Raw genomic sequence first — 15,419 nt, 5'->3', positions numbered from 1 at the left:
TTGGAAACCCTATGGGGCAGTTCTAGTGTTGCTATGAGTCAGAATCAACTCCATGACAAAGGGCAATCTTTATAGAAGCCGATTGCCACATCTTTCTCTAACAGAGCAGCTTTCAGTTAGGAGCTGAGAGCTTAGCCACTGAACCACCAGCGCTCCTCATAATCATCACTACCCTGCTTAAAATACTTCAGAGGATCTCCACTCATGTTTTGTGAATATTTTCAGTAAAGGATTGATTAAGAAAGAGGAGGTAAACATGAACCCATGGGGGCCTGGGGTGTAGTTGGCTCCACATTTCACTCAGGTCTGCTCTACTACCATGAAAGTTTGTGCAAAATTCACATTCTATTCCTTTATATATACATATGGGGGGCCCTGGGGGTGTAGTGGTTAAGCATTTGGTTGCTAACCAAAAGGTCAGCAGTTCAAATCCACCAGCCGCTCCTTGGAAACACTATGGGTCAGTTCTACTCTGTCCTATAGGGTCACTATAAGTTGGAATCGACTTGACGCAATGAGCTGGTTTGTGTGGTTTTTTTGGTGTTTGTGTGTATGTGTGTGTATATATATATATATGTATATATATAGCATATTAACTTTTTACTCCAATAACAACAAACACTTATATACCATTTACTATATTCCAGACTCTTGTTATGTTTGTTTTTTTCTTGCGTGTGTGTGTGTGTGTCTGTGTGTCATTTGGTTTGCTTGTGTTAATTTACTTAATCCTCACAACAATCCCACAAAGTAGAAACTATTAGTATCACCACTGTACAGATGAGGAAACTGAGGTACTGAGAGGTTGAGAGAACTGCTGAACTCACACAGCTAGTAAGCGGCAGAGCTGAGATTTGAGCCCGGGGAACTTTGGCTACAAAACGCATGCCTGAAACCACTGCACTATACTGACTCCACATCGTCCAAACTGACATCCCAAGAAAATAGACCTGACCACGCTTTTACATTCCTTTCTACAGACCTTTTTGTTTATCATAATATATTTTTACTTTTTTTATCTTATTTCATTAATAATGTTGATTTATTTATACATAATTTTTTTAAAGCAAAAAGAAGAAAATAAAAATCACCCATGTCTCTACTATTCAGAGAAAACTACTATTGGAACTCTAGTGTCTAACTTTCTAGACACGTTCAACAGATATGAACTGAGTGGCCGCTTTGTGCCAGGGCTTGTTCTAGGCACTGGGTATACTATGGCAAACAAGACAGTGCCTTGCCCTCATAGAGCTCACATTCTAATAAATAATATGTAGAGAGGGAGTTTTTTTACATAAAACATGATTGTATTTGTTCTTTCATAATATGATTTTTCACTTAACAATACATTATTAACATCTTTTCATACAAATAAAAATAATTGTACATCATTTTTAGAGCTGCACAGTACTCCATTGTACGGCTAAATTAAAATTTATTTAATAAATCCTCTAGGTTAAACAACTAGACTTTTCAAAGTTATCAACAACACTTCTATGAACATTGAGAGTCTTTTGAATATCGTACTTTTGATGCTTTTCTTACTGGCTAATTTCAGGAATCATTGTTAACATACTTAACTTTTCTTTTGAAACACCCTTCACTTTAGTGGTGGCATAAACTTAATTTTTAACTCTCTATTTCTTTTTTCTCAAGTTTTTTTTTTTTTTTAAATTGTGCTTTAGGTGAAAGTTTACAGAGCAAGTTAGTTTCTTATTAAACAACTAATACACAAATTGTTTTGTGACCTTGGTTGCCAACTTGGTTATGTGTCAACATTCTTCCATTCTTGACTCCGGGTTCTGTTTCCATTCGTCCGGTTTTCCTGTCCCTTCCCGCTTTCTCGTCTTTGCTTTCGGGCTGGTATGCCCATTTAGTCTCGTATACATAATTGAACTATGAAACATATTCCTCACGTGTGTTATCGTTTGCCCTATAGACCTGTCTAATCTTCGGCTGAAGGGTGAACCTCGGTCTCTTCATTTCTGATCAAAGAATCTACAGGTTGTTTTCAAAGTCAGAGTAAAGTACGACATATTCATGCACTTAATTCCAAGCAATGTTTCTCTACCATTAAGGCCTTGGAAGCAGATACCTCACTAGAAGATTCCTGACCCATTTCTTGCAGGAAACCACCCTGCTATCCTTCGTCTGGAGTCCCTGGGTGGTGCAAACGGTTAACACCTTTGGCTGCTAACTGAATGGCGGGCGGTTTGAGTCCACCCAAAGGTGCCTTGGAAGAAAGGTCTGGTGATCTACTTCTGAAAAATCAGCCATTAAAAACCCTATGGAGCATAGTTCTGCTCTGACACAGATGGGGTCTCCAAAAGTGGGAGTCAACTCAACGGCAACTGTTTTATTGCTGTTATTTTCACCTTTATCCTCATGGCACTGGGTTGAAATCTCTGAAACGGAGGGAATGACTCTCTAAAACATTTGTCTACACCAAAGGCATTATAGTATTTTGATGAAAACCCCAGGCACTGAACAGAGTAGGTTTACTACTTGACCCATTTGACCCATGGGTGGCCAAGAAGCAGTTGAGGAAGTGTAGCTGAAAATGAAGTTTGGGTGGAAGTGGGAGCTATCCACATTACATATTTCCTGAGAAGCCTTTGATCCTAGATAACTCTTAGAGAACTGTGAGTTTGGCAGTTTTGCAGGGGATGAGACAGTTATCCTAGAAAATACGATACAGAAAGTCTTCAACTCACATTATTTCCTAAAGCTCAATGGAAATCCATTACTTAGAACTTAGAAAAAATAATCAAAGAAACGATTCAGCAATTCACTTGAACCACAGCTATTCTTCACACATCTATTATGTGCAAAGTACTGTTATAATACAGTTACAATGATTATTACAATCTCAAGCTAGTTCACCAAGACTTTCACCCTCAATGAAGTTGAAAGTCTGTATCTTCCATGAAAAATTGTATATAACAACATACTGTTGTATTCTTTGATACATTTTTAATTATCTACTATTTTGAAGGAATTATGCAAGGCACTGTGAAGAGCTATAAAGATGAGTCAGACCGAAACTTGTCATTAAAGAATGAATTGATTACAGCTGCGCTGTTTAATGCACTAGCCTCTAGCCACAAGCGCTACCGAGCACTCGAAATGCGGCTAGTCCGAATTGAGACATGCTGTAAGTAAACTCCACCACTCGTCTGTCAGTTTATCGTACTGTGGTGGCTTGCGTGTTGCTGTGATGCTGGAACCTATGCCACTGGTATTTCAAATACCAGCAGGGTCACCCATGGTACAGTGGAGCTTCCAGACTAAGAAAGACTGGGAAGAAGGACCTGGCAACCTACTTCTGAAAAAATTGGCCAGTGAAAACCTTATGGACAGCAGCAGAACATTGTCTGATACCGTGCAAGAAGATGAGCCTCTCAGGTTGGAAGGCACTCAAAATACAACTGGGGAAGAGCTGCCTCCTCAAGGTAGAGCTGACCTTAAAGAGGTGGATGGAGGAAAGCTTTCAGGACCTTCATTTGCTAGTACAGACCGGATTTTAAAGAGTTAGCGTGAAAAATAGAATGCAAAATCTTTCATTAATATGATTTTATAATGACTATATGCTGAAATGATAATATTTTGGATATTTGGGTTAAATAAAATATATTATTACAATTAATTTCACCTGTGTCTTTTTAGTTTTTTAAATGTGGCTACTGGAAACTTTCAAATGACATACATAGCCTGCATTATATTTCTGTTGACAGTGCTGATCTACACAATTATAGTTACCACTTACTGAGTGTCTATTATATGCCAGATAATTTTATATCAATTATTTGTAATACTCTGTTACAAAGTATGTGTTACAGATGAGGAGACTGAGGATTTAGAAAGGTTATGTTAATTCACTATTGAACACACATTTCTAGCATATTTTCTATGCTGTTCTAGGCAGTGGAGGAGATACAACAAAACAAAGTCCCTGCTCTCATGAAACTTACCTTCTAGTGGGAAAAAAGCTAATACACAAATAAATTAACATAAAAAAATCTTATCAGGCAGTGGCAGGGCTAGATAAAGCCTGTAAAAGCATGGGGAGTGCTCAGAATTGGAGTGAAGGTGGGGGGCTATTTTAGATAACAAGGTCTGATTTAGGAAATAATATTGGAGTTACTATTCCCTCTCCTTGAGCATAGAGAATGCGACCCAGCTGGGGCTGGGCCCTCACAGACTCACAAAGACATGTCAACTGGGCCCTGAGATAGACAATAGATGGGACAATCTCAGAAATTATTTTAAGGAAGTTTTCACAAAAGCCCATCAAACAGAACACAAAAGACTTTCCACTCTTACCTTTTTCTATTAGCATTTAGTGAATAGGAATTTGTTGGACCAATGAAGACCCTCCTGACTCTTGTTACTGAAACCTGTACCAATGATTGTTAAGAAAGACAATTTAAAATGTAGGATCACAGTTTCCAGCCAATCTGTGAAAAGGTGAAGCTTTCATTGTTTTTGCCCATTTGTAAAGTTCATATACACTGATGGCTCTGTAACAGTTCTTTGGACTCGGGTAGACATGGCTGTGGCAGTATGCTTGTCTGTTTTCCCATTCTTACCTATTCTGTAATGTTCTTTGGACTCGGGCAGAGGTGCCTCTAGCAGCAAGGTTGTCTGCTTCCCACTTCTGTCCTTTTGAATACATGCCAAATAAAACTTTCTTTTTGCTTTACCAAACTTTATGATGTTTTTCCCCTACAACAGGTCTGAGAAGGGGTTGCCATCTGAGCAAAGATGAGTGAAGTGAGGGAGCAGCCCTGCAAATACCTACCTGGGTGGGAGCTTCTGGGAAGAGGCAATAAGTGAAGGAGTAAAGGACTGAGTTGGGTTGTGCTTTGCAACCTGGAGGAACATCAGGAGAACCATGGTGCTGGAGAGCAGAGAGCAAGGGAGAGGAGAGGAAGCAAGGGCCAGCTCACGTAGGGTTTGGAAGCCGCGACTAGGAAACGTTAACATATGGCTTCCACTGCCCTAGGAAGCATGGACTGTTGTGGGGCATGGGTAGAACCTGGCAAGAATGGAAGCCGGAGACCAGTTAGAGGCTACTACAGTAGTACAGAAGAGAGATCGTACAGTGGAAGAATGGAGGCTTCAACCGGTTCTGTCTGACTCAGCCACTGTAAGATTTTCTGTCCTAGCTACAAAGTATAAAATAATCTAAAAATTATCCAGAGGATTCAAACTGCAGAGATCAAACATCTGGACAATTCAACCCTTAAAGTATATTTGGGAGTCTGCACAGTGATCTGAATGGGCAATGAAAAATCACTGCCTAACTTCATGGGATAGTAATTTATCTTTGTTGCTTGCTTTCTGTCAATTTAACCTAAGGGAAGTGGACTTGAGATCGGTAATTGGCAGAGTGGGACGGCAGGATCTTTAAGTCATACTCAGATCAGGCAACTTAGCTTTATTTTTGCCAAAGAAAAGTGTTTAGTTGAGCCAGATGACAATTTTGTAGCTTAAACTATTTACACTGGCTCTCCCCATCTTCTGAATTCACTCCCATAATTGCTAATTCTGAGCTTAAGCATGGCTACACAAGCAAAACAGAGTTAAGGAAAGAACTAGAAACTGACTATGCCTTGGATACATTTATATTTAGCCTGGATAACGCCACTCAACAAGTCTGTTTTAATGGATGGAAGTGCTTATACAAAGAAAGCATCCTAAGGGTCAAATGTTGTGTAGGCCAAGATCCTCCTCTGAGAGCTAAATGAAGATTTAAAGCAGTTACCCATGTTTCAAGTGGAAACAAATAGAAATCAATCACAAGGACCCCCAAAAGTCACGTCATGAGAAAAAAGAGGCTCTGTCCTAACCCTACAGGTTGGTTTATTTACTTTGATGGAACTCACTGGAAAATTGTTCAACTCCACGCTTCACTATGCCTGTGTGGATGTGTTTTCTGCATGTTGGATGTAGTTCCTGTCAGTCAGGCACTTTCCAGGAGCACTAAAATGTGCAGATTACACACATCAAAGGCAGGCTGCAACTACTGTAGCTGAAATTTACACAAATCTGTGCTGCGAGTAACTGGATAAACAATGAGACTAATGACCTTGTTCTGCATTAATCTCCATATGGCTCAGTTGGTAGTACTCTTGCCTTTAGGCGAGAAGGTTGTGGCTTTGGCTTCTAGCCTCAAACCAGGGATTAGGCACTTGCCCAATGCTGACAGAGCCCAGGGCCTTGCTCCTACAGCCCAGGAAGCCTGAGAATACTACAGAAGCCACCCATCTTATGAGGTGCAAATGCACCTCTATTGCTGTTTCCACTGAGGAAAGAAATTTAAAAAATAAGTAAATCCCCTAGCCATGCCTCCTCCTTCAGAGAATTTATTTTCTTCAATGCAGGGCCCAAGGTTTCCCCTGAGGACTTTCAAGAACTCCCTATGGTACCCCCAAAGCATGACAGAACCCTGAATGCCTTCGCCCATGTTCCTCTGTTGACCAAAATGGCTACACTTGTAAAGAAGAGTTAAAGGGAGGAATGTAGTTGACCAGGGAACTAGATTGGCATTCACTTCTAATCTGGGATACTTGGGGCAAGATATGTTTTTATAAACAGAAGATGTTCTTTAAGTGCCCCCCCCCCAATGCTATAGAGCTCCTTCAACACTGTTGGCAAAGGCTGAGCACTGCGGCTAGCAAGAGACAACCAAAAGAGATGGAGCATCTAAGGAGGGGTTTTCACCCTGGGCAACGTTGGGCCACGGTGAATGGGCAGAAGGAGACAGAAGCACGGAAAACCACCATTACCCCTGCTTTCATCACTTTGTATAAAGGTCACACTGAAAAGTTTATACTGGGAGGTTGAGCTCAGGAAAGGACTCCATTGGTGGGGTTGCCTTAGTTAAAAAGTATCCCAAATGAGGCACACACAGCTAAATACCCTAAGTACTATGCATGTGGTACTCCTGTCACTTCACAGCCAGCCCCAGCCATAATCTTTACTGCACTGTAAACTTAAGATGCCTCAAGCCTAAGATATGCAAACACATTCTGTTCTAAAACATAAATTCTCCAACAGAAGAACGGATAAACAAACTATGGTACATACACACAGTGGAATATTATGCAACTATAAAGAACAATGATGAATCCGCAAGGCATCTCACAACGTGGATGAATCTGGGGGGCAAATATTGTATGAGGACACTATTGTAAGAACTCAAGGGAGGGTTTACATATAGAAAAAAAAACCATTATTTGATGGTTATAAGGGTGGGGAGGGAGTGGGAGGGGAAATCACTAACTAGATAGTAGACAAGTGTCAACTTTGGTGAAGGGAAAGACAATACACAATATAGGGAAAGTCAGCACAACTGTACCAAAGCAAAAGCACAGACATTTCCAAGAAAAATCCAAACACTTTGAGGGACCGAGTAGCTGGGGCTGAGGGCTGGGGACCATAGTCTCGGGGGACATCTAGGTCAGCTGGCATAACATAGTTTATAAGAAAATGTTCTACATCCCACTTTGATGAGTAGCATCTGGGATCTTACAGGCTTGTTGGCAGCCATCTAAGATACATTTATTGGTCCCATCCTGTCCGGAGCAAAGGAGAATGAAGAAAACCAAAGATACAAGGAAAATATTAGCCTAAAGGACTAAGGGATCACATGAACCAGAGACTCCACCAGCCTGAGCTCAGAAGAACTAGATGGTGCCCGGCTACCACCACTGACTGCTCTGACAGGGATCACAATAGACAGTTCCAGACAGAACACGAAAAAATGTAGAACAGAATTCAAATTCACAAAAAAAGACCAGACTTACTGGTCTGACAGAGACTGGAGGAACCCCCTAGACTATGGCCCCTGGACACTCTGCTAACTCAGAACTGAAACCATTCCCAAAGCCCACTTTTCAGACAAAGATTAGACAGACATAAAAAACAAAACAATAACACACATAACACACATGTGCTTCTTAGTTCAATCAAATATACGAGACCAAATGGGCAAAAATGGGACAGGAACTGGATGAACGGACACAGGGAACCGGGAGTGGAAAGGGGGAGTGTGCTGTCACATTGTGGTGATTGTAACCAATGTCGCAAAACAATATGTGTATAAATTTTTGAATGAAAAATTTAACTTGAGCTGTAAACTTTCACCTAAAGCATAGTAAAATTTAAAAAATACATAAATAAAACATAAATGCTGATGGGATTTACACAGTCCCAAGAAACACCTCTTATACACCTTTATAGTCAGTTCCCATGAGTCCTTATTGCTGCTGCTGTTACTAATATTTTATCCACATATACGTTACTCCTTTGACAGTCCATCACGCCTCTCAGGCTATTCTCAGTTCCATTGTGAGTTGTGTTATATGCCTCACAAAAAAATTCTATGCTTTTAAGTGTCATTTTTTTTCATCCATGAATCTGTTAAGAGCTCATTATAAAAGTGAGGCAGAGTTAGGGCAAACTCCCTCTCACCTTCAAAGTTCTTTCTCCCACAGCACTCACTCTCACAATAAAAAAATGCTGAGGTGATTTTGGTGGGCTTCATTACATAACTGTTAGAGATGTAGAGATGGCCACAGCAGTGGACGTTCAAGTGTGAAGCCATCCCCATTTGCTCCTGTGGTAAGGGTTTCTAGTACTTTAGAAGTATATCCCTTACTGTTTTGCAATTTACAGGTAAGTCCCTGGGTGGTGCAAATGGAGCCAAAAGTTTGGAGGTTCTGGAAGTTCTAGGCCACCCAGAGGTGCCATGGAAAAAAGGCGTGGTGATCTAATTCCGACAAATCAGTCATTGGAAACCTTATGGAGCACAGTTCTATTCTGACACACATGAGGTCACCATGAGTTGCTTCCAATTCCAAGGCAACTGCTTGGGTGTTCGTTTTGTTATTTATAATGAGCATCTTTGTTTTATGGACTAATAATACCTTATTTGTACATACTTCCACATGCATTATCTCACTGAATTCTTACAACAGCCTTGTCAAGTGGGCTACTATTACATCCATTTTGTAGAGCAAACTGAGTCTGGAGGAGGCTAAATGGCTTGCCTGAAGTCACACATGGCTTGAGAGGCAATGGCAGAGCCCACCTCACACCCAAGATTTCTGACTTTTTGCATTACACTACTTCAAAGCTGTCTATTTTTATTGGCTACCCCAGAAACAAAAAAATACCACTCTAAGAGTGTATTCAAGAAGGGACTTTATTAACCACAAAGATACAAACTTTTGTGGCTAATTAGTGTAGGAAAAGATCTCGACAGTCTATAACAAGATTTCAGATTCAGAGACCAGTTTTGATAGTGCTTTGATTAAAAAAAGATACCAACATTGGTTTTTCAGAATCTAATTTCTGTGGGGAAAAAAAACAAAAACAGCTATGTGGTACACCGTACGGAGTGTTGAAAAACAAAAAGCACCACGCACAATGGACATATACACACGTGTTGTGTCAGCCTTCACTCCCCAAATGCGGCTGCAGAAGAAAAGTGGGAAGCATGCTGAAATAAGACAATATTTATGGCTGGAGAAATTCGGCTTCACATAACGGTAATTATGAACAAGATCTTTTCCCTAATAAAAATTACTGCAAAACAAAATCTGGAGAAACTGTTTCCCTGTGTTCTCTTCATTTTATTCCATGTGCTCTAGGATGGTTGCGGGAAAGAAAGGGAGTGAGTAAAAGAGAGCAGAGGGAGAGAGAAAGAGCCATAGCGAGAAGGCCTCTGCTGAGGGTTGGTTTTGCTTTAGAAACTGGAATGTGTCCAGGCTTGATTTTTATTTTCAATTCACATTTCAGATCCAGCTCCCCAAACTCTTTGATCTTTCTCCCTGTCTCCTTACCCGGAAGAGAACCCTTGGCCTTCTCAGCTGGGAGCTGGGAGCACACGTGGAAAGACTGGCTCGGCTCCACATCCTGGCCAAATTTAGTCACACAAAGGGGCCTGCGAGGGAAGAAAGAAAGGATGAAAGCGGCAGCCGCCGCGACTTCAAAGGCCGCGCCGCAGCGCCCGGCCCTGCGCAAGAGCCGCCCTCCGCAGATATAAGCCGCGGCTCGCGCTCGGGCGGCCTGTCCGCGCCGCCGGCCGGGTGCGCGCCCCCGGCCCGTGGGACCGGCTAAGTGGGGGACGACCGCGGACACGGCGTGGAGGGAGGGGAAGTAGGGGCGTGCCGCCTCCTCTGTGCTAGCTGCCAGCTTCCAGAGGCCGGTCCCCACGCCAAGTTAAAGCGCCTGAGAAAGTTTTAAGAAAGGAGGAAAACGATAATTTCACGTCGGGTCCACTAGGCCGGGCTTCCTGTGGCCCGCAAATTTACTCCAGTTCCCACCTCCATTCCAATTCCATTCTGGGAAACCCAGTTAGAGACATAACGCCTGTTTGTTAACTACCTCGAACGCCATCCTAGGAGCTCGGGTTCCCGCTGGGGGCTAGTGGGTGTTCCCGTCGCGGAACCGAGTCGTGAGGGCGCTTTGCTGGGCTCTTTCTGGCCGATTCTTCTGCGCTCTCCCCGCAGTCCCGCGTTCTGCCGTTCCTGCCTGCGGCCACCCTGGCTTAACTCCTCTCGCACCGGGCAGTCTCCCGTGAGCTCTGGCCTCCGGGTTGGCAAAGGGTCAGCCGGCAGTGCCCACAGAGTGGAGTGGAATATGGCTTTCCCTGCCGGCCGTAGGAGTACCCGGCCCTTCAACGGTCTCGCCTCCGCGCCCTCCCCAGCGAGGCGCGGACGCTGTGCTCTCTCCGCATACGCATGAGCGCGAAAAAAGCCTGGGGAAGGTGCGAGGGGCGGGCGGCTACAATGCCCTCCGCAGGCGGGCCCCGCTCGCTCCGGCCGCGCGAGGCTGCACCGAGCTGCGGAAGCCCGGCGGTCGCAGGCGACCGGATTTGGGAACGACATTTCACGGTCCCACGAGTTCTCTGTTTCCCCGGCGGGTGAGGGTTTGACTTTGTTTGTCTTTGGAGTAGGCAAGAGGCGGAAGAGCCCCTGGGCCACAAACTGCCATTTCCCTCACCCCCGTTTTCTCGCTTCTCGCGAAGTCCGTTACTCTGAAGATGCCCACAGCTTCAGTCTCCTGGTGAATCTGGGGTTGGGGAACAGAGGGTGCCCGAGTTCCGCCTCTGGAATCCCATTATTCGTTCTTCTGGTCCTTCCCCCTTGCTTCTCGCTTTTCGAGCATTCTCTTACATAGGACCCCACCACCTCCTTCCTTTGGGATCCCACCAAAGTTGTGTCTGGGAGAGATTCCAGCCCACACAATGGGGACGACCCGGAGCCTGGGCGCGGGGTTAGGGCCGAGGGGGCGGCGAGGACTCTGAAGACACCGCGCTTTTCCCTCGTCCCCTGTAATTAAGGACTCACTTGAGTGTCTGTAGCAGACTGATTGACTTGGCAGCAAAATCGCCTGGGGGAGTGGTCTTTTGGTGTGGGTCATTATTCTTGTTCCCCTGCCCCCAAGGCGGGGGCTGGGCCCCAGTTACTCTGTGAGCAGCGAGCCCCGTCTCCGCTCCCCCCTCTCCTCTGTCCCGCCGCGGGGTGGGCGCCTCACCACCTCCTACCCCCCACGCGCAGCGCCCGCTAGGCGCCCAGTGCAGAAGGAAGTGTTGATATAAAACAAGTCGCTGTTCGCTCCCAAACTAAACCCACACAAACCAACCAAAGCCACCAGGAGGGGAAAAACCAACAGCAATCCAGCCAGCCCCTAGCAATTGTTTCACGATCGGAATTCAATCACATCAAAACGCCCCCTGAAACCCACATCCTGGAGGAGTGAACCTGCCACAACCGACCTCCAGTCGTTCGCTCGAGTTCACACGAACAACCTGCCTCTACATCCGAGAGGGAGGGAGGGTGTTTATCCTGCTCCTCACCCACCACATCCCGGACCTGGGATCCCACTCGGGCACCCGAGGAGGCGGCTGCATATGCTAATAGCAGCCCCCACAGGAATTAAAAGAGGCCGCCCGGAGACAGAAATGCCCTTGACAGGGACTACAGCAAACCTGTAGGGAGACAGGGAACGTCTTCCCGGGATTACCTCGCCCCTTTTGCGTCCCCCTGCTTTTTGCCCCAGAAGAAACAGTCTTCACGTGGAAATGTCAACTCGCTCCCAGACAAATCTTTAAGAATTTTGGGTCCGTGTTGTCTATTAAAGGGTCTCTTTAAGCGCAGCCCATCAGAAGATTTGCAACAGTGCTAAAAACAATCAACCAACACCAACGCACACTGCGGGGAGGACAGTCCCGCAAATAAGCAGGGCGTTGGGTGATTTCGTTAGAAACAATGTTTCCAAAGGAGGAGGTTACAGCAAAATACCAAATGTGGCCACCAACCCCTGGCCCTTCTGGTAAACAATTCCCATCAGTTATTGTTCCAAAAATTCCCATCTTCTTTAGCTCCTAATCTCCAGGACACCTGGAGCGGAGCTCCAAATGACTTTGGGAGTCCAGAAATTAACATGAAGGAGACAATGGGATTCGAATTAACTGCAACACTTAAACAAGGGGGATGTAGGAGTCATTTAATCTTTCCTCGGCTTTCGGAAAATACCCTCTGGCCATTCTGTGTGATGCTCACACTTCCTGGCCCCTTTTACCCCATCCTGGATAGTTTGATGCTAAGGAACGTCTACTCTGGCTGCTCTGGTGAAAATGTATTTTCCAGACCTTTTCCTATCCGTAAATTGGCGCAGAGGACTTTTGACTTTGTTTTTCCATATCTCTTTTAGAATAGGGGGTACACATATCTGACATAGCTACGTGTTAACATCTCTGGGGCGCGTTATACTGACACTCATGCATAACTTTAAGGGAAGCTGCATACTATCACCACCCAAAAGAACAAAAATTGGGTTTCTTTCCAACTTTTATAGCATTGCCTTTCAGATGGACTGTAGCTGAATATTCTTTCTGTTTTTCTTCTCTAAGGCATAGTATTGTAAGCTATTTAAAGGGGATTTAATGCTTTATTCTTCCTGGCTTCCCTTACCAGCCCCTTAATTTTACACTAATCCCCCAGATAGAATTTACATGCTCTATGGGACCAACTGAATGCTTTAAAAGATACAGTTTTAAAAATTGCTTCCATATTAAAATCCCACCCCCACGAAGTAGTTACCAGTAGATGAAGTTTGAAGTGCTCATTTAGAGTATTGTATGCCACGTCCAGCAGCCTGCAATATCCCCTTAGGAAAAGAAGAGGGGTCTTTGCATGGTCATTTCTATGCAATAGAGCTAAAGTGTGGTTTCGTAGTGTGTTCCTCATTTGCAATTCAAGTGAGATGGAGACACATTTCTTCATGCCTCCTGTTTACTGTTCTGAGGTTTTACAGATGGCTACTGTATTGGGTACAATAATTTTGCCTGGATTTTTAACTGAGGGGGTTTGAGAGCCAAGGGACAAAATGTAACGTGTTTTCAAACTTCAGCTTCGCTTATACTGTAACTTTCACAAAGCATCTCCTTAAAAGTTCTGTCCTTGTACAAAATGCATCAAAGAGACGGTGGGGGCTGAAGAATTTTTGAGGTTGGATTCGGATTTGAATCTTCAAGCGTCCCTTTGAGCGCAGCAGTCCAAGGTGCCAGGGACTGCCCAGTCCTCCCTCCCTCTTCTGGATTCGCTCTCCTGGGTCCTTTTGCCTCCTCTTTGCCGGCTTGGGTTGTCTTTTTCATTCACATACACTGCAGCGTGTGCCTTCGCAAACCCACGAGCGATCTAGCGTGACTCCGTATATCCCGTGGCGAGGACATAATGAAAGAGATATTGTTTTACAAGTGATAATTAAGATCCAGTCTTCCGTTCCTTCTTCCTCGTCTTATTTTTCTCGGTAAGCTTGAAGATTTTATTTTCGCTGGCATCTCCTCCCTTGTCTCCAAATAGCGTGTGTGATAAATGACAACTCTTTTCCTTGTCCTTCTTGCTTCCGTTCTCCCTTATTAGTTGAGCAATGTCTGTTATATTTTCACCCTTGCTTCTTCTCTCTGTCCCCGATTCCCCCTCATCCCCCAGTCAGAGCATCTATCAATGTGGTGTCGATCACAGCGGCGGCGGCTTCTCTTTCATCTTCCTCCCCGGGCCAGAGAGCGGGAGGGAGTGAGGGAGGCGGAAAGGAGGTGGTGGAGAAACTAGCAGAGGAAGAGGAATGGGGCCGGGGGGTGGGGAGAGACAAGGGAAGAGATACTTAGATGAAGAAGTTAAGCCACTCGGGTTGAGTTTGTCAATTTCACGCGGACAAAGCGAGTCTCTCCGTGGGTTACAAGCACCGCCCGAGCCTTCCTTTCCTCGCCAAGTTGCCTGATCCATCCCTCCAGACACACACACGCGCGCGCACGCACATACACACACCCCAAAACTAGGACTCGTCCTACCGGCTCTGGGAAAAGAAAAAAAAAGCCCTCAATCACCACCTCCTTCTCGCACCTCCCCCCCCCCCCCCGCCCCGAGCGGGCAGCCGAGAGAGCTGGAGGCGGGGGAGGGGAGGGGGAGGAGAAGCGACGCAAGTGGGTAGCGTCGGCGTGGCGCGGGAGGAGGAGAAGCGGTGGGGAGGTGCAGCCGCTCACCTGCGGGGCAGGGCGCGGAGGAGGAACTGGGACTGCGCGCTCTGGAGCCGCGGAGCCGGGACGCTCCCGGAGCCCCGCACGCGACCAAGCTCCCGGCCTCCCTTACCCCTCGGCCGAGCGAACCCGAGGGGCGCAGCTGTTTGCTTTGACAGAGCGGGCCCCGCGGAGGCGTGGAGCGCGGCAAGAGAGAGCCTGCGAGCCAGGCTGAGAAACTCGAGCCGGGAACAAAGAGGGGTCGGGCTGTGTGTGTGTCGGCTCGAACTCTGGGCAGAAGCATTTGGGATCGAGACCCCTGCTGTGACTCCCCGAGACCCCGCCGCGCCCTCCACTGCCTTGTTCCAGCGCTCGCCGGCATAAACTTTATTCTTGGCAAACTTCTTTCTCTTCCATTGCTACTCCACCCCCACCTTCTTCTCCTTCTCCAGCAGATTAAATGCGCCTCGAGAAGGAAAATCGAGCCGAAAGGAAAGGAAGTAAGCTCTAAAACGGACACCTCCAACCCGGGTTGCTCTTTTTTTTTTTTTTTTTTTTAAATTCTTCAGGAAGTGGACATTGCGTTATCTTCTGATTCTCCTTGCGCCTTCTCCATTAGGGTAAACGGAGCCTTTTTGTCCAACTCCCCTTTTCTCGGAAAACACAGTCCCAAATCGGCATCTCTGGAAGATAAGGTGGAGAGGTTTGCGCCGTGACACGCTTTAGGACGGTCCTCTGCATTTTGGCGAGTCGACCCCTTGGGAGAACCGGCTTGCTCCGCGCGAAGACCCCGGCGACGCGGGAGGCGTGGGGTGGCCGCCCAGGGCGAGGCAGCAGAGCGTAGCGCGCGCCGCGCAGACGCCCCAGAGGCGCCGGCCGCGGCTGCCCT

The sequence above is a fragment of the Trichechus manatus genome, unplaced genomic scaffold, assembly GCF_000243295.1.
Source record: "Trichechus manatus latirostris isolate Lorelei unplaced genomic scaffold, TriManLat1.0 scaffold00071, whole genome shotgun sequence".
Lineage (NCBI taxonomy): Eukaryota > Metazoa > Chordata > Mammalia > Sirenia > Trichechidae > Trichechus > Trichechus manatus.
Note: the sequence above shows the minus strand (reverse complement) of the source record.